At 54.6% G+C, this 20,016-nt stretch overlaps 1 long non-coding RNA gene across 1 annotated transcript in view; it reads left to right on the forward strand.

Moving 5' to 3' along the window:
- The window catches only part of LOC118671188, a 113,758-nt gene extending 102,337 nt beyond the window's left edge, over positions 1–11,421 (forward strand). Inside the window, exon 3 of the long non-coding RNA XR_004972647.1 lies at positions 10,255–11,421. This is a non-coding gene — a long non-coding RNA (uncharacterized LOC118671188). The remainder of the gene's footprint in view (positions 1–10,254) is intronic.
- Positions 11,422–20,016: the final 8,595 nt, after the last annotated feature.

The raw sequence follows: 20,016 nt of genomic DNA on the forward strand, positions 1-20,016 counted from the left end.
ACAGAGGAGAGAGGACCCTTTGGGCGGGAAACGCGACATCTTCTGAGCCCAGAAAGGTGCCAACCCTGGCTTCTCTGTCCGTTTGATCATCTGTCTCCACTAAACTGTCTGCAGTATCTGCTTCTCTGTTTCTAGAAAGGGATCAGAAGTCCTTACCCCGCTCACCTCCCTGCAAATACTTATGTGACATATGATGACAGAAGTCGTTACAAGAGGCGTACCATCCGAAAAATATCAAAAAAGCCAAGGGAAATAGTCAAGACCCATGCTCAGTTGTAGGACAGCCATCTTTTTTTAAAATTAATTTTATTTCAGTATTTCTATGGTTGCTTAGTATTTCCTTGCGGGACTGTGACATAGTTCTTTTTTTTTTTTTTTTTTAGCAGTTCTTTGATTTTTTCCCAATGTTTTTTTTTGTTGTTGTTGTTGTTGTGAACTAAGGCTCTGATGACAGTCGGTACTAGCGTATGGGGCTGCTATCACAAACGACCACCCATTCGGTTTACAGTAACACAGGCTCGCTGTCATGAAGTTCTGGAAGCCTGGAATCGGAATGAAACCTGGTTTTAGCCCCTAAAATGACCTGGGGGCTAAGATCCAGTTGTAGACAGAGCGGGTTCCTTCTGGAGGCCCGGGGAGGGTCATTCCCGGCCGCTCCGGGTTCCGGAGGCTGTGGGCCTGCCTTGTTGCAGCCGCAGCACTCGAGGTCTAGTCTCTATTTTTGTGGTCACACCACGCTCTTCTCTGTGGGCGAATCTCCCTCCTCTGCCCTCTTATAAGGACACTGTGGTTGTGTTTAGGGCCCGTCTGGATAATCCAGGACACTCTCACCATGTTGAGAGCCTTAGTTTAGCCTGGCCAGGGTGGCTCAGCTGATTGAACATCATTCCATGCACCAGAAGGTCACCGGTTCAGTTCCCGGTCAGGACACTTGCCTGGGTTTTGGTCTCAATCCCCAGTCGGGGGCGTGCAGGAGGCAGCCGGTCAATGTTTTTATCTCTCACCCCCTCTCCCTTCCTTTCTCTCTAAAAATCAATAAAAAAATTATTATTTTTGAAAGATCCTTCATTTAATCCCACCCATCGAGTCCCTTTTGCCACATAAGGTAACATTTACTGACTCTCTTTTCTTTTCCTTTTTTTTTTTTTTTTTGGATGGGATTGTGATTGAACCTGTCACCACGTGCATGCCGATTTTCTCCCAGTAAGTTCCCATCAGTGGAAATAAAGGGTGAAAGGGCGATACCACAGTGGTGTGAAATGTGAAGTAGATGGAACTGGCATCTTTTTGCTACTGTCCCTTTAAGAGCCCTGCTTAGCTCTCCTAGGAGTCACATGGGATGGGGGCGGGAGGGGGGCAGGCAGTGGATCGAGATCCCCATTACAGGAATCATTTAAAGTCAGCCTCGAGGAAGCTCGGGGCTAATGAGATAATTCCCATTAGGGGAGGAAGGAAGTGAAGGTGGCCTGACATCCTTTCTGTCTTTAATTTATGTGATTCCCTGAAACCTCCCCCCCCCCCCCCCCCCGGCTGCCCCTGTGAATTCTGGGCCCATTGTCCACCCCGGTCTGCCAGCCAGGGCTCTGGTTCCCAGCAAGTCCCAGCACGCCCAGGCACCTGGGAAGGCTGCCTTCCGCCCAGGCCAGGCGCTCGGGCTCTTGTCTTGGCAGCTGTGCCGGAGAATCTGGTCTTGGCCTCTTTCTTCTCAATTCCCAGAGCCTCACCCAGCTCCCCTCCACCCCCACCCCTGCCCCGACCGACCGGGGCGGACGGGGACCGCTGTCCATGGGACCAGAGAAAAGAGAAAAGCTTTCAACAGAACACAGGCCGGCCCGGGGCCCTGGAGACCAAGGCAGCCAGGATTTTGTTTGCAACACAGCACCACCCCCCCACCCCCCGCCCCGCTTTTATACTTTTAGAGGGAAGGAGAGCGAGAAGCCGGGGTGTGTGGGGTGGAGGGGAGAAGGAGAGAGAACAACAGAGATCCCTTCTCTTCCTCTCTGGCTGCCTACATGTTGGTCAGAGCTCTCCCTGCAAACGTGAAAATCCGGTTGGGGCCTTTAATTAGAAGAGTGTGAAGTAACCTAAGGTCCAGCGTATTTGAAGTGCAGATCAAAAACCCTGGGAACATCTGGGGGCCGCAGAGAGGGAGACCTGACCTCCTCTGGGACCGTGGCTGTCGGAGTCGCCCATGTCTTTTACTGACACCTGCCGGGGACAGTGCCAGCCGCCCTCCCGCGAGTCCGGGAAGGGTCCCTGGCACCCGGAGGGAGGCCAGGCTCCTGCCGGTCCCGGCTTATTTCTTTTCCTCCTCGCATCCTCCCCGAGGGAGGCCATATGGTGGAGTGTTCCGAGTCAGGGCCAAGGGCCAGCGCCGCGCTGGCCCCGGGGACGGTCCAGCCATCCTGATGATCCTGATGTGCCGTGTGGGTGGCCTGTCCCGTGAACTCGCTGCCTGACCTCCCGGGGCCTCCCAGAGCCCAGCTGCAGCCTTGAGTAACAGCCTGGCCCCGTCGTGACCGGAGGGTGCTCAGGCCCAGCTTCCCTCGTCACCTTGGCACCCGCGCCACGTGCAGGCCGGCCGGGCCGGGGCTGGGGCTGGGGCCGGGCCCGGGGCCGGGCGGTCCAGGCCGAGTCCTGCAAGCATCCCTTCCCCTTGGGATGGCCTCGCCTGGCTCTTCAGGCTGTAGGGCGTGTAATGAGAGTGAGACAGACAGGAGAGCCAGGGGTTCGAGGCAGCGGGGACACAGTTAGAAGGATGAGAAGCAAGGGAACGACAATGGAGTTGAAGGCAAAGGGTATCTGTGCATTTCAGCGTTAAATGCCAACAAAGCCAGCTCTCCTGGGTGCGGTCCGCGGCCCTACACGGTGGGGCTCCTTTAGCGGCGGGTTGTAGGTGGGTGAGACTCCGGGCCTCATCGCCTCCTCCCCACGCATGGAGTTCTCAGACTTTGTAGGAGTGGTTGAGGGAATGTGGAAGGGATCGAGTTAAGGTTCATCTAAATACTAGGAACAACCTTATTGATTAAAAAAGGGGAAAAAAAGCATCAGTGGAAGGTGGACCCGGAGGGTTTTACTCCGTAGGCGTGGTCTGTCGGTGCCAGGAGAGTAACCAAGGCAGTGGCTCCTTGTCCGTCCTTCCTCGGAAGTGGCCCCTGGATCTGTTAATAGAGCGGGTGCTCTAGGGAAACGCAGTGATGATGACAAATACCACTTAGGAGCCTTTAGTATTTAGCTCAGGCCTCACAACGGCCCTACGATGGAGTCTGCACCTCTGTTTTGCCTGTTTTACAGAGGGGTGAGAGAGGCAGTTTGCCCAGGTTCCGGGATTTGAACCTTGATCTGACTCCATATCATTAAGCTAAGGTGTTTTCCCATCAGTAAGAATGAGTATCCATGTCCCGCCTCCCTCCCACACTTGTGAGATAACCAGCCTATGCTGGTTCATTTACTCGTTTGTCCATCCAGCTGTCCATCCGTCCATCCATCCATCTATTCATCCATCCATCCATCCACCCATCCATGTGCCTCCTCAGGACCAGACACTACACTAGGTACTCTGAACACAGAGAAGAAAACCATGGCAGCCATAGCACGCCTCCACGGGCCCCGGCAGACCTTGGTGGAGCGGAGGAACCCTCAGGAGGCCCCCGAAGCCTGCGGTACCCACAGTCCTTGAGTGCATGTGCTCTTCTCCCCGGTATTGATGGGCAGGCTTTCTGGGTGCCCCAGATCCAGGCAACTTGGGTCCTGCTGTGTCCTTACTGTGGGCTGACAGCCGGCTCTTAGACATCTGGGTAGACAGTAGACGGGGCTGCAGGGACCAGGCAGGGATCTGTCTGTTCATCCCTCCTGAGAAAAAAGTGTAGTAGGTGCCCTCTTCTCTGGAGTCCCCTCGCCGGCACAGGCAGGAGAGGGGGTCCTGCCTGGTCCCCGAGTTGGTGTCTCTCGGTCCCCCTGGTCCACCCGTGGTTGCTGGGAGCAGGCCTGGCACGCTCTCTGGCCAGCCCCCCATTTCCAATGTTAAACGGAAACTTAACATCTTCTCTTCACCCGGAGAAAGAGAAGAGAAGGGCCTTGTGAATGGCCATTAGGTGGCCTCTGAGGGACGCGTTGCGTGGTAAGGAGAGGGCAGAGGGAGTCTGGGACTAGGGTCCCTATTATCTTGAAAGTCCATCGTTAGGAACAGTCTCCTGCAGATACAAACAAGGGATCCAGGCCGGCCGATGCGGAAGGGGCTTTGATCCGCCTAGAAGTGAATGCTTTTCAGTGGAGAACCGCAAAGCAGCCCCACCCAGGGCCACGGAGATAACAGGCCGGGGCAATCGCAAACCACCGGCCTCTTGATAGTGCCGGGCTTTATTGAGGTCTGGTTCTCACCCAATGGGAGCACATCCGGCGAGCATCAAAGGGGCCGGGCGTCACCTTGTGCAAAGAATCCTGGGCCCTCAGGTGTGTGCGCGCTGGGCAGGGTGCGTGTGTGGCTGTGTGTGCACAAGGCTGCCCGTTGGCAGTTACCTCTCTGTGGGCCAGAGGCCACCAGCCCCGGGGGGTAGGGGCGGGCTTGGCAAGTCACAGACTCTATTCCCTCGCTCTGGCTGGTCCAGCTCCTGAGATGGTCACTGAACGTCGTACGTCGAAGGGGCGCTCTGTGTCATTTTGTCCCTGACTTTGTGTCACAAAGGCCGTTCGTCCACGGAGTTTAAGGGAGACACGAGGTGGGGGCTCAGAGAAGGCACAGCCTGGAGGGTTCCCCTTTGGGAATCTCAGACTCGCTCCTTTGCAGTCTTTCGGAGGTCTTTTGCTTGACGTGGCACACATGCCAAGGATGTGCATCGGACCTATAAGAGGGGAAGAAACAGGGTGTGGGGGATGGTGGGAGAACCCAGGGGAAGAAGAAGGTCGCATCTTTGCAGGGGGGAGTCGATGGGCGGATGGGTGAGTGTGGTCCTGGAGGAAGGGCCCCTTTCCCGTTGACCCCAGGCAATGCCCCTTGGCTGCCTCCTGTCCCATCTGGGCCATCAGGATGCTGGACATCACACATGGGCCTCTGGAGACAGGAGCTGAGAAACAACACCGTGCACACAGCACATCTGGAAGCTTTATGAGGTTTATTTTTTAACACATCTGCCAGGGTCAGGACATCTACGCAGGAGGGTTGCAGGCTGGAGGGAGCCCAGGGGTTTCAGCCAAGTGGGAGCTGTATTTGGACCCAGGGGGAGGGGCGGTGGGGTGGGGAGAGGAAGGTGGAAGCTTGGAGCTGGCCGATGCCAGAAGCCAAGTCTTCCCTTGTTTGGTCTAATTTGTGGCCGGGAACAGAAGTCCCCAGGAACAGAACCGGGACCTGCTTCCTTGTCTCTTGGGTACCACTGATAGAGAGCAATGGGGTCACTCCTACCTTCTCCAGTCCGCTGCCTTCAGTGGGAAGATGCCAGTGGGTTCCATCCCACAGGGCCTTAGCCTCCCAGAGGTCCCTGGGACCTGGCCTTTTCCATGTGGGTTACGGACTAATACCTGTTCCCCATCTCCTCATCTGCGCTAGCCAGTTGGAGCTGAGAGAGGGAGGGGTGCTGCGAGGACTCGGTTTACCCTGCAGGCTTCTCTCTCCTCTGTCCTCCAGCCCCTCTGCCTTCCTCTCCTCCTGCCCTCCATCTCTTCTTTCTCTCCTCTTTCTTCCTCACCTCCTTCCCTTCCTTCTCTTCTTTTTCTTCCTCTCCCTCCTCTTCTTCTCCTCTTTTCCTCCACCTCCCTCCTGCCTCCCCCCAGTGACATCCTTGACTTAATGATTTGGGTCAAAGGGAGCCGGGAAAAGCTTGGCTCAGCATTTCAGCAGGGCAGGCTGGGAATGAAATGGCTAAGGCAAGAAGAGCGGGTCCCAGCAGGAGAGAGAATTCACAGGTGACTTCATCTGCCTTTTCCAGGAGCCAGAGCATCACCCTGCTCAGCTCTCCTTCTCTCCTCATTCCCAGGTTCTCGCTTCATTTATTCCTCCCTTCATGCTCCGGCCCAGCTATGAACGCCGCACAGAGCTGGTTTCCTGGCTCCGTTAAAAGTATGGGAAGCCTGTCTTTGCTCAGGGCGCAGCCCTGTGGGAGGATTCTGGTTTCAGCGCCTGGGGAGTTTACCGACTGGAGGGAGAGTTGGTGCTCCCGTTTCTAAACAGGCCGCTGCCGTGTCCCCGCCTTCACGAAGGCAGAGCTCTGGCTTGCATGAGCTCATGTGTGCAGCAGCTCGTGGGAGCCGGCTCCCGGTGCTCTCGGTTTACGAGGGGAGGAAACAGAGGCTCTGTGTGGTTATTCATGGGAGGCAGGGAAGGTGTCCACCCTGTTCTGATGGGAAGTAAGGTGACACAGCCACCAGGAATCCTGCTCCATCCAGTCACCCCACCTGGCAGCTACCTGTCCATTCCCAAGCCTGCCCCAGCCGTGCTGGTGACAGTTTCTGCTTGGGAGCACCTGTGTCCTCCCCAGAGTCAGGTTCAGGTATGTTCCTGCTTCCCCCGCTGGGAGCAGTGTCTGCCATGCGCAGCGGCTCTCTGCGTGTTCGAGGCAGTGAGTCTGGGGTGGGGCCTGAGAACTTGCATTTCTAACGCGTTCCCAGGTGCTGCTGAAGGTGGACTACACTTGGAGAAGCACTCCTCTAGATGGATTCCCTTTTCTAGATCTGTGATATAAGGCATCCACCGTGGTTACTAGAAAACTCTACAGTAATTGTGACTTCACTATTGGGACACAAGAGCATTCTTGCTCACATAGCAGAAATCCAGAGAAAGGCCATCCAAGGCTGGTGTAGCAGTTCAGCTTTTAGGGACCCAGGCTTCCCTCTTCCTATTAAATTACCTTCCCACAGGACTCCCATGTTCAGCGTCCCTCGTAGTCTAAGACGGCTGCTGGGGCACCAGCCATCACGTCCTCGCTGAAGGCGGAAGACAGGAAAGGCAGAGAGGTAATCATTGGGCTCTTTCCAACACCTTTTGAACAGCCTTCCCAGAAGTCCCACAGCACTTTGCTTATGTCTCCTTGACCAGATCTTAGTCACATGGCCATAGCTAGCTGCAAGGGAGGCTGGGAAACATAGTCTTTTGACTCTGGGCCTCAGTGTGTCCGCCAGAAATCAGAAAACAGAAATCTGTTTCTAAGTAGAAAGGGGAGAACAAATATTGGAGTAAGTAACCACCGACAGAATCCTCCTCAGAGTGGTAATTTATTGGGCATCTGCCCTGTGCCATGTACTTTTCATACGGCATCTCCCTTAATCCTAAAAGCTCTGCAAGGCAGATATTATCTCCATTTTGCAGATGACGAAACAGAAGCTTTCAGAGATGGAGCCAAGCTACAGTCACAAATGAAAACAATTTCAAAACCCCTTCAGAGTCAGAGCCTGGGCCGCTTCTTGCCTCAGTTGGTCTCAGAGACCCGCCCTTTGCCCTCGTAGGCTGTCTGTCGGACCTTCCTAAGCCGAGTTCTGGACCTCGCCCCTCCTGGCCAGCCTCAGCCCATTGCTGCCTCTGTGCTTGCGGTGACACCCTCTTCCACAGACCTGTGGGGCACAGGGGCCCCGTGTGCCCTGATGCACAGCAGTAGAGTCCCATGGCTGCTGTAAAATTACCATGAATTTAGGGGTGTAAAGCGACTCACATCTATTCTTCTATGGTTCTGGGCGCCAGTTCCACGGGGCTAAGGTCAAGGCATCCGCAGGGCTGGCTCCTTCCAGTGTCTCCCAGGAAGAATCCACTTCCTTGCCTTTTCCCGCTCTGGAGCCTCCTGGTCACCTTGCCTCGTGATTCCTGCCCTGGGTCCCTCTAGCCTCTGGGTCAGGTCTTGCTCTGCCTCCCTCCCTCCCTCTTTCTTTTTTTTTTTTTAAAAAAAATAGGAAATGCATTTTTATTTATTTATTTTTTGTTAATCCTCACCCGAGGATATTTTTCCATTGATTTTTAGAGAGAGTGGAAGGAAGGGGGAGAGACATATCTACTGGTTGCAGGGCCTGGTCCCGGTTCCGGGGATTGACAATGCCTGCAACCGAGGTACATGCCCTTGACCAGAATCGAACGTGGGACCCTTCAGTCCATAGGTCGACGCTCCATCCACTGAGCCAAACCGGCTAGGACTGCCTCCCTCTTTCTTATGAAGGTTTGTGATTACGTGTGGGCCCCCCTGGATAATCCAGGGTAATCCCCGCAGTCCCAGAGCCCTCGCTCACATCCGCACAGTCCCTTTTGCTGTCAGAGGTAGCGTTCAAGGTCGCAGGGATCAAGGCCTGGTTGTCTTTGGGGGGCTAATATTCAGCCTACCGCAGTGGCCCCCTTGCCACTGTCCTCCCTTTCCTTGTCCCCAGCCCTTGTTCCGTGGGCTGTCCCCAGCACAGAACATGCACACATTTCACGTCTGTCCCGGGGTTTTCAGAGAGGCCAGAGACAGGGTCTGAAGGGCACAGCTCCCAGTGGCCATAGCAACAGACACAAACACATTTGAGGGGAAAAGGATTGGGAGAAGGCGTTCCTGCCCTAGAGGTGGCAGAGTGACTTAGCCTGGGCAGTGGTGCCCAGCGGAGACGCGAAAACAGCAGATACGTGCCCTCAGCCAGCCTCGTAAACCCTCTGGGCTGCGTGTTTCTAGGTAATCTTCCAACTCCCTCGGCGCCTGTTAATCCATGGGCCCCCCGTTGCCTTTCTCCAGGCTAACAGAGGCGTGTCTTTGGCCACATATAAACATGCACCCAGAGGGTTTGGGTAGGGGGGGTGGGGGAGGGAGAGTTGGGCTCTGCTTAGACTGGTCATGTTCTAACCTCATTTTCCTCTGCTGGGCCGATTCCCTCATCTCCACCCCACTCCCCAATGCGGCCCCCCCCCCCCCCCCCCCCCGGGCTGGGTTGGCCATGCCGGGATGAGTCTGGGGTGTTGTATGTTTTGCTTTTCATTTTATTTTGCAAGTCCCTCCCAACATTCCCCTCTGTGTTTAACGTCCCATTGCCAAGTGCATGCAGTTGCCGGGCAACAAGAAGGAAGTCCCTGTGTGATTCACCTGGCGGCTGCCAATTAATTGGCGAGCTTCGAGCTGTGTGCGTCTCCCGGGGCAAGAAGGGCTTCTCCCGGCCCTGGGCCCCGTGGGAGCCAGGGGAGAGGGCCGTTGCCCGGGAGGGAAGGGGACCAGAGGAATGTTAGCACCACTTTGGGGGTGTTGGGGGTGCTTTCGGGCCCAAATGAAAGAGAGCGTCTGGAAGGCCCAGGCAACACCTGGGCGAAGACGTGCGATGTCCCCTGGCCACCAATCAGAGAGCCAGCTGGAGCGCCCAGACTCCTCTGCATGGGCATGTTGGCTGGCTTTCTTTGGGTAGGTGACTCTAATATGCAGACTCTCGCTCCTTCCAGGGGTGTCCATCCTAACAGGGACCGTAAGACAGCCCCACAATTCTTTCTTTTTTTTTAATATAATTTTATTGATTTCAGAGAGGAAGGGAGAGGGAGAGAGAGAAACATCAATGATGAGAGAGAATCATTGATCGGTTGTTTCCTGCACACGCTCTACTGGGGATTGAGCCTGCAACCCAGGCATGTGCCCTGACCGGGATGGAAACTGTGGTCTCCTGGTTCTTAGGTTGATGCTCAGCCACCGAGCCAGGCCGGCCGGGCCATCTCTGTGTATCTGCCATCGGCATTAGGGAAGTAGAAACGTGTTAAACCATGCCTTCACATTTCCTCGGAGGGACCCCTACCCACTCTGGGTGGTTTCCTAATTAATTGTTAAGGGGCTTGCGAGAGCAGAGAGGTGTCTGCTGAAGGGAACATTAGGATTAGGGACCAGACCCTTGTCATCCTCTACTGAGAACATTGGCACCCTCGGTGCCTCAGTTTCCCCGTTTGTAAAGTGGGTGATCTAATATCTCCATACGCCCACATCTCGCAGACATATCACAGTGACCTGCTGAAAACAGAATTTTCCACTTCCTCTGGGCTGGCTGGGTTCAGTGGTATTTAATTTATTTTTTAAAATAAATCAGCTATGGGTGTAGTGGTGGGATTTGTGTGAAAGGCTCCCGGTAGTGACTCAGTGTACAGGGAGTTGCTTGAGATGGATAAATAGCCCCCCCCCGTTCCCCCCTTAACGAAAATCCTGCTTTTAGAAGCAGCGTCTCCTCTTCTCAGCAGCTAGACTGTTAGGGAGGAAAGTAGGAAAGTGACACTCACTGTTGAAAGCCATCTGTAGGAGGGGCTGACGCCAGATTCTCACTCCAATGCTGTGTTTTGCTCCACAGGCCTGGGAAGCAGGGCTGGCAAAGGGCCGCCCTTCCTCACCCTCACCACCCACCAGGGAGCCTCCTGGAGGTCCTGACTCAGCTGCAACCAGCTCTGAAGAGGCAGGCACTCTGCATTGGATGGAGAAATCTTATTTTGGAGAATACATACAGAAGGTTCTGGATTTGAGAAGACATTTGAGGAGAAAGCAAAGACCCTCGCTCTGAGGAATAGTGGGTGTGATGACCTGCATGCGCTGGGAGATGCGTTGTTGCTGGGGGCAACCCACGGAGAAGACACCGGTATCCCAGACCTTGCTTCTCCTTCTTATGGAAAACCCTTTCTCTGTGGCCGCAGCTCCGAAGGCTGCCCACCCCCCACCCCCAGGAACCCCAGGGCTTTCTGCCACCCCCTTCTGCCCCCCCCCCCCTCCACGCCTGCTGTGCAGCGATTCTTGTTTGCTCCGTCATCTTCTAGCGGATATAGAGTGAATCGTTAACTACACTTAGGTCAAACAGGATCTGCGTTTTTTGTTCCGGCTCCTTCTCAAGACACGTGTGCGCCGCTATGCGCACAGCCTTGGAGGAGTCTTCCTTCTCGTCTGTTCGGGCCTGGCCGCACGGGTTCCCGAGGGATGCTCATCTGTGCAGGGACGTTCCTGGGGCTCTCGGGGACGTGGGCAGGGACTCCGGCGGGGGAGCTGGATTGTGAAGGCTGCCGTTCTCCATGCCCAACCGTCTTGGCTGGGATCACACACGATCGGACGTCTGGAGGAGCAGAAAGTGAGCCCTGTTGTTTATTCCAGCTGTCTTCTGTTGAGCCAGAGGCACAGTCAGCTGCAAGACCCTCTCCTCTCAGGTGGCCGTTGGGGTCCACACCGGAGCTGGGGGCTTCTTTATGGACCGTCCAGCTACCAGCGCTGGTGGAATTTATGGCGGACCCTCTTTTCCCGGGGCGTGCCGATGACACACACACCTGGCAATGGGTTGGGCCCCACGCGACACGAGTCCTGTTCGTTTCCTTCACTCTGTAGCCGCCATACGCATGGACGGAAATACTTCCTAGATGTCTATCCCTGTCAACCTTGGCCCAAGTGCAGGGCCAAGCAGGTCTGTACTCTCAGTGTCCACAGTGAATGGATGGCTTGCCTTTGCAAGAAAGAATTAAAGCTAGACCTGTCTACCTTCCCTGTGGCGCAGATGATGTTTGTGTGACCATTTAGTGATTTCAGTGTCTTCTCAGTGGAGCAAGGGGGTCCTTCTCGGCGTCTCAGGTTCAACACAAAACGACGGAGGGGAGCCTCTGGAGGAGGTTTCCTGCAGTTGGAACACGAGGCTTGTCTGTGGGCTTTCGCCGTCCTTCCTCGATAGGCAGACAGGCTCGTTGTAGCAGTTCAATTCCCTTGCGTGTCAAGGGACAGAGACCCACTTGTCTTACCTCCATACATGCTGGCTTAGCACAAGCTGCTGGGGAAGTAGGCAGGAAGCAGTCTGGCAGCAGCTGCCCAGCTAGACCTTCCCGAGAAGCCCAAGTCATTCACAAGTTCGCATTGCTGCCCGGCTGGTGGTGGTCAGTGGTTAGAACGTCAGTGCAGACTAAAGGGTCATGGGTTCGATTCCAGTCAAAGGCATGTACCCCAGTTGAGCATGTGGACAGCAACCAATTGATGTGTCTCTCCCACATCGATGTTTCTCTCTGTCTCTCCCCTTCTCTTCCACTCTCTAAAAATCAATGGAAAAAATATCCTTGAGTGAGGATTAACTAAAGGGTTCCCATTGCTAGAGATTGTTTCCAGGGACAACAGAAACTGTCATACCACAGTCCCCTCGATCTCCTGCTCTGCGGCGGGATCCACTGCTCCCGATTCTAGAATTCGGCTCGTGGTGATGGGCTGAGGGTGCCCAGGACCGGGGGCTTTCCCAGGATGCAGGACTTCCAGTGCTAACCCTGCCATTGTCCTGGGCAAACTGGGACAACTGGTCACCCTGCTGGGTGACTCGACGATCCTGGCTCTGCTTCTGTTTTACTTTCTGTAGCCGGCTGGTAGTCTTGACTGGTTTGGCCAGTCACCATTCAGGACATATCATTGGCCACTAGCAGCCTATAGATGCATGCCATTGGATCAACCACCAATCTTCACCACGTCAGTTGTTTCCAGAATGGTAGGGTTGCGTGATATTGAATGAAAACCTGGGTATAAGGAACCAATGGAGACAACTTCCTTCAGTAGAGTGCCGTGGACAGTGGTGTGTGCATGCGTGCGTGCGAGCGGGGTGTGTGTGTGTGTGTGTGTGTGTGATACGTGTACATACTATGTAGAATAATGAGCCCAGAAGAAAATTCTGCAAGCTAGCTAGACAGAGACTAAGAGCTAAAATCTTTGGGATGGTGGTGTCTGGAGAGCAAAGGGGTTGGCGCGAAGACTTCCTGAAATTCCTTTGAACGCTAGGATCCTTTAAACTATCAAGGGCATGTAAATTGGGCCTAAGTGTGTACTTTTTCTCTAAAGTCTCCTAGATAACCTTTGAGTTCCAACTCGGGGCGTGGGGCCTGGGACCACCCAGGCTCCTTCTTCCCTCTGCAGACACTGCCTCGGTCTGGGCGAGAGGAGCCGACGGTGGTGCTGGCAGTGGAGGGTGGAGGAGAGGAAGGTCGTGCCAGCCCAGTCGTTGGTGTTCATGACAAGTAAGAACAATCCAAAGAAGGCAAATTATAGGTTCTTCTCAGGTTCGTCAAAGCCAGGCTTTCGGGATGCATGCCATCCCGAAGTTGTTGCTGCTTGCCAGGGATCAGGCCTCCTCGTCTTGCTGAAAGACGGCGTGCGTGTCTGCGGCGCTGAAACACGGCCCTTCTCTTGCTTCCTTCCATGGAGAATGAAGGAGTCGTGCCTTGAAGGTCTTCTAGCTCTGACATCCACAATGCTGCCATATTTGCTAGAGTTAGTGACATAAAGATTGGTTATTTTTGTTCCCTACGAGAACAGTATAGCAGACACTGCCCGAGGTACAGTGGAACAGTGTTTCCTCCACATGCTGGACATACTGATCTTGTGTGAATTTGTTCTGAGCATAACTTAACCGCAAAGTAGTGCTGGTCCCTTTCCCCACGGTTTGGTTCAAGCTTCCCTCCAAGATGTTTCCATGGCGTTGAACTTGACCCAGGGAAGACTTGTATCCTCTTCCAATGGTCCTGCGAACCTGTGTGTTGATGGAAAGATAGGAGACTCCAATGGTGAAGGATGCCCCTCAGCTCAGGAGGATGTGGTGTATAGGGCATGAAGGTGACCTTGGGAATGCCACTGACCTTGGACAAGACCTTCCTGCCAGGCTGCTGGAAAGCAGGGCTGACTCCCCCTACCTCTGTTTTAGAGAGCAATCCACAGAGGGAGCACATCTCTGCTTGGGTCTGAAAGAGCCTTGAACTTGGGGGTTTGGGGGGCTGGAAACTTGCACTCTTGTCCTGCTTTCCCTTTAGCTTTGCTCCAAGGTCACATGTAAGTCACTCAAGCCTTTTCTCTGGGTCTTAGTTTTCTCATTTATAAAATGGGAGGGGAAGGAGGAGACATGGTTGGTCTTGAGCAGCGGTTCTCAACCTGTGGGTCGTGACCCCATTGGGGGTCGAACGACCCTTTCACAGGGGTCGCCTAAGACCATCGGAAAACACATATATAATTACATATTGTTTTTGTGATTAATCACTATGCTTTAATTATGTTCAATTTGTAACAATGAAATTGGGGGTCACCACAACATGAGGGACTGTATTAAAGGGTCGGGGCATTAGGAAGGTTGAGAACCACTGGTCTTGAGGATCCACTGAGGTCCCTTTTATGGGTCAAGTTCTGAGCCCTGCCTGACCCAGGTGGCGTCTGCCTTTTCTCTGACAAGTAGTTCTTTCTCCCTTCGCCTTCGGCTGCCCAGGCCAAACACAGGGCTGCGGGGGGAAGTCCATTACCGAAGAATACTTCAAAGCTGTTTGCACTCCTTGTCAGTTGCGCCGAACATGAGTTTGTTGAAGGGGAACGCAAATAGACATACAGACTGATGGCAGGACGGGGGGAGGGGCCTGCTATTTGCCCTGGGTGACGGGGAGGGGAGAAAGCAAACCCGCCTGCAGTTTTGACCAGTAAATAAAATCGGGGAGCTCTGCGTGGCTAAAACTGTAGGGGATTTATTAGTTTGCTCAGCGGAAGGCAAACATGAAGTCTGAAGCTGCCCGGTCCGGTGGCCTGCCTTGGGCCTTTGTATGCTGTCAGGCGCCGATCACCTGGACTTCGGGTTATCAAGTTCTGTCGGAGGTGTGTGTTTCTAAATCGCTTTCCATATCCTTCTCTGTTTCTTCCTCCTTTGCTCGTCCCTCCCCCACCTTTTACGGTGACTCAGACCTGGGTTCTGGAGAAGAAAGCAGGGTGTGAAAGACATAGTGTTCTGTTACGAAAACGGCCCGTACTCAGGGCTCTGGCTGGCCTGGGACTGGCCTTCCCACCGTGTTGTGGGCCTGGTGGGTCCCCTCCATCCTCTGCCCTGATGTCTTTTTAAAAAATTAATTTATCTTCCAATGGCAGTCGACATACAATATTATATTAGTGTTAGGTGTACAGCGTAGTAGTTAGACGTTTATATACCTCACAAGGTGATCACCCAGCAAGTCTAGTCCCCATCTGACACCTTCCATAGAGTTATTACACCATTATTGACTATATCCCCTGTGCTGTACTCAACCTCCCCGTGACTATTTATAATAACTGGCAATGTGCACTTCTCAATCCCTCACCTTTTTCACCCGTTCTCTCCCAACACCCCTCCCATCTGGCGACCACCAACATGTTCTCTGTATCTACAAGTCTCTTTCTGTTTTGCTTCTTTTGTTTTTGAGACTCCACATATCAGGGAAAACATATGGTATTTGTCTTTCTCTGCCCGACTTATTTCACTTAGCACAATACCCTCTAAGTCCATCCATGTGATTGCAAATGGCAAGCTCTCATTCTTTTTGGGGGCTGAGTGATATTCCGTTGTGGATAGGTACCGCATCTTCTCTGTCCCTTTACCTATTGATCTCGGCCCTGAACTCTTAATAATAAGTTAGGTCCCTTAAGACTGTTGGGCCAAGGCCTTGCCTCTCTTTCAGCTTAATATGAACACGATCACGGGCATTGGGGAAAACAATAGACCTCGTTCTTCTAAGTTGTCAGCTTTATTTCGTATGGACTGTCCATACCTAACAGGGACAGATGGCTTCAACCCGATGCATCGAAAGGTGAGCTGCTACAGCGGGAGCTGTGCGTGCTGATGTGGGTCTGACGGGGGCTCGTCTCTCCCTGTGGAGTGCAACATCCAGACCCCACAGGCGGGACAGCCACCCGTCTGCCCACTCTCCCCGTGTGAGCTGCAGTGAAACCAAAAGAGGTAGCACACCCTTCATCCTCTGCCAGAAACAGCCCAGGCGCAAACCAAGCTGTGCCACTGTGGTTCTTGGGTGCTCCGACCTCGTGGGTGCTTGCTAGTAGCCACCCACTGTGGGGTGCATGCACCCTGGCACGCTGTTCCATGTCAGTCCCCACATGCTCTCTCCAGGCCACCCTGCTCACGGTCCACGGAGCGCACATCTTCCTAGCCTGCCCGGGATATCACGGTTCCCTGGCACTGCTCCTGTGGCTGAGAATCAACCAATGAATGCGTGAATGCTAGTAAGTGGAACAACAAATCAGTGTTTCTCTCTCGCACTCGCTCTCTCTGTCTCTCTGAAATCACTAAAATATTTTTAAATAAGCAAACAAGTGAAATTAGAGTTTGGACAGCATGGATGTCATCTGTGGGCTCTGGCCAGCAGGACCAGTGTCATGAGATGATGCAACGTTCAGCCATGGAAAACCAGGCAGGTCAGGAACTAACAGGGTCCAATGTTTGACCGTACTTTCCAGTCTTAAACTCTTTGCAAAGCTTCTCATTTGACTCTCGCCGGCAACGCAGTGAGAAGGTCCGGGGGCCCCGTATTCAGAGATGAGGAGAGGATGTTGTGCCGGTTCAGTGACTTCCCCTGTAGCACCCCCGTCAGCCCCCGCCCTCCGGTCAGCATGACCGTTTCTCTATGACCATTTCAGGAGAAACTGAAAATGCAAGCTGTATTAGTCACAGCCGGCGGTTACAATAAAACACACCCCGGTCTCATTGTTTTACCGAATGACTTTCCTCCTTTACACGTCAGGGGAACATGAGTTGTCAGCGGTAGGGGCAGAAGGCCCTTTTCCATGAAATGTAGGGACCCTGGCCCCTTTCTGGGGCCACCGCCCCCTGCAGAGAGAGGCGGACAGAGCAGCGGCGAGGAGCAAGCCGGCCTCTAGCAGTGGGACCAGCCAGCAGGAAATAACTTGCCAATCCATGCCTCAGTTTCCATATCTTCCCACAGCTGCGAGGGTGGGCGCGTGGGAGAACGGCTATGGCAGGTGCGGTGCTCACAGCATTAGAACAGCCGGGAACACAGCACCCAGTAAATGTGAGATCTGTTTTATTTTTTTGGTTGTGAAATGATCTGCAGTTGAAATATTTCCCTTTGTAGTTCTAAACAAGCCAGGCAGCCCACTGCTGATGTCACCTGTGAGGTCATGAGGGTGGTGGGCAATGCTGACAGCCTCACCGGCAGTGGTGTTTCCACTGCGCTTTCTGGTTTTTGTGCTCCGTCCCACCTCGTGGCGGTTCTTTGGGGCTTTGACGATCTGGGCAGAGGCAGAAGGGGCTGCCTCACTCCGGGCCAGTCTGTTCTCAATGGTCCGTTTCCCTGGGACCCTCAGACCCTTCCAATCCCCAGTTGCTTTGACAATCTCATCACTAAACTTTTGTGGAGACAGAACCAGGGATTGGGGCCAGGTGGGGGTGGGGTGGGGTGGTGATCTTAGGGACCAGGGCAGACCTGGTACTGGCTTCCCCACCCGGGCACCTCAGGGACATGACTTTGATCTTGTTGAGGTTGAACTTCGCTGGCGTGGTGGAGGCGGCTGGTATCGGGTGACCCCGGATTCTGGACGACCTAGGCCTCCTCTGAGCGGAAAGCCGGAGGCAGTAACAGTGCGATGTTAGCTCTGTACTGGGAATGTGGAGCCGTAGGGACCCGTCCGCCGTGACCCTTGCTCAGGTGACCCCGTGCCTGCGTGGGGAGAGGAGACTGCAGATGCGAGCTCCTTCGTGCGTCTGTCTTTTCCCGATGCCGCGTGGCGGCCCAGATTCTCTCTGGCCGGGCGAGCTCTGAGGGCGGTTGGGTTGCATCTGGTTTAGCAGATGGAGCTGAGTATACATAGAGCTTGACTTGACGGTGTCCGGACACTCGCTCTCATAAGAGTGATTCTCCTTTCTAGACATCCTCAGCTCCCCAGTCACGGAAGCTGGCCCTCCCACCAGCCACGCTGCGCCTCCCAAGGGCCACCTTCTCTGCGGAATCTGTCAGTTGCCTCTACAGTGAAGGAGGGTCCGTTAGACACAGACACGGGGACTTGAGGCCCCATCTGTGGCCTCCTCTCCGGGGGGCAGAGAGAACAGCAGATTTCCCAGCCTGGGGGGGACACCCCGCCCCCATCCAGACGGCTCCCTGTTTCCTCACCTAGATTTCCAGTCACACCCTTCCTCCCTCACTGCGGACCCACAGCCCCTCTCTGGGAGCCCCACCCGACTCGCCCAGGATCCTGGCACCGTGTTCGGCTCTGTCTTCGGCTCCCCTGGCACCGCTAGGGAATGGAAAAGCTGTTGTGTTTACAGGACGTGGGGCCAGAATCACATTAAAATGAAGGAGCAAATAATATGTAAACAAATCTCCTTCCCAGTAAGGCGCCCTCCTCCCCCACCCCTCCCGACCCCCCATCCCCCCAACTCGAACCACTTTTCCTCCTGTGTTTGGATAAACTTCCACCCGGCTCATCCCCCTCCCGTGAGGGGCTGCCTGGCTCCCTGGGCTGTTTGTTTGGTTGTGACCATTCCCCTTGTCTCAGAGCATCACATGCACCTACTCGTCCAGAAAGTAGGCTTCCTATGGGGACCGGGGAGCAGCGGGCTCCCCCCGCCCCTCTCCTTCCCCTCCTCCTGGCTCCCCGCCACCCCATGGCCCTCTGACCTCACTGTAGGGGTAGGCACGGTGGGTGGGAAGGGGGGGAGCAGAGGAGAGGGGGTTTCAAATCAACGCTGGACCAGGTACAAAGGGGTCGTGGGTGGGTGACCACGGCCCTGCGAAGGCTCCCCGACAGGAACCCCCTTGTGACTTTCTCTGTGAGCAGGAAGCCGTGGGGCTCGGTTTCCTGACCCCAGCAGGTAGCTTATTGTAAAACAGTTCACCCAGAGGGGAGCAAATACCTCGTTTCAGCATTTCCATGTCTTTCCTTTTTGCTCTGAACCGGACTTGGGAGCAAGGGGCTGGGAGGGGACAGCCGTTTTCTCTAGTTCTGAAATGCATGTGACCAGAGCGGGGGTGAGAACAAGGATAATTCTTGTTTATGACTCCATGGTGTTGTCAAGGACCCACTGTGGCATGTTCTGAGCTGCCCCCCCCCTCCCCCCGTCCCTCTCACCCTCTGTCCTCCTCCTGCGCTGGAATGCAGAGGGGGCGGTCACCCACGCTGACAGCCCTGAGCGTGGGTCACCCTCACTTGCTATTTAAGTTCATTTCACTTTCTAAATCCCTCACCTTTGCCCGATTGGACGCATCGGTGTTCTCAGAGGAGCTGACTTCAGAGAAGCCGTGCAGAGCAGAGAGGCACTGATTCAGGGACCAGTCACGGCCTCCACTTGGCTTCAGATTCCTTAAGCCTGAACTCAGTGGAGGCCCCGGAAGTGGGGTGGGGGGCGGGGTCTGCTGCACCATGGCGACCTCCCCAGGACCCCCACCCCCACCCCCCAGCCTGCAAACTAGGGCTGTCAAAGGGCCACCTGACCTAGGTGTGGCACCTGGGTTGTAAGTTGGTGACATGGTGAAGGGGAAAGCTAGGGATGTGACCTTCTCGTGACCCTGGCTCCTGAGGGCTGCAGGGGCGGTTCTTGCTCCGGGGGGTGTGAGAACCTCATTAGCCACTCCTGGTGGATATTAGAGTGATTTTTAAAAAATACTTTTATTGATTTCAGAGAGGAAGGGAGAGGGAGAGAGAGATAGAAACATCAATGATGAGAGAGAATCATTGCCTGGCTTTGTCCTGCACGCCCCCCACTGGGGGTTGAGCTTGCAACCCAGGCATGTGCCCTGACTGGGAATCCAACTGTGACCTCCTGGTTCATAGGTCGATACTCAACCCCTGAGCCACGCCGGCTGGGCTGTTGGAGTGACTCTTGCTGTGCGGGTTAGAGGGTGAAATGCACAGAGCCATGGACTGTGCCTGGACCCCAAAATGGGCTGCTGGCTCTGTGCCTGGCGGGTGTGAGCTTTGGGTAGACTTTTCCAGAATCGAGGAGGAGGAATGTCTAAAGATCCACCCCAATCTGGAGCCCAGACCCCTCAAAGAGCAACAGGAGACTCTAGCTTAATAAAAATCAAAATCCATATTTAACAATATAACACGTTGGAGGGAACCTGTGGACCTTGTGCTCTGACCTCGGTTTGGGGAGCTCACCCCGGGCCTCAGGGGGATCAGTGCAGCCACCGGCCTCACTCAGCAAGTTCATGGTGGGCACGGACGGGAGTGGGTCTCTGGTCCCCACCTGAGTCAGATCCCCTAGATGCCTCCAAGGTTAAACGCCGCCGGGAGAGGAGGCCAGGGGGGCCTCTGGGAAGGAGGACGGATCAGCCCCGGCAAAGTGCTGCAGAAGCAA

Source organism: Myotis myotis, unplaced genomic scaffold, assembly GCF_014108235.1.
Source record: "Myotis myotis isolate mMyoMyo1 unplaced genomic scaffold, mMyoMyo1.p scaffold_m19_p_17, whole genome shotgun sequence".
In the NCBI taxonomy this organism is placed as follows: Eukaryota; Metazoa; Chordata; class Mammalia; order Chiroptera; family Vespertilionidae; genus Myotis; species Myotis myotis.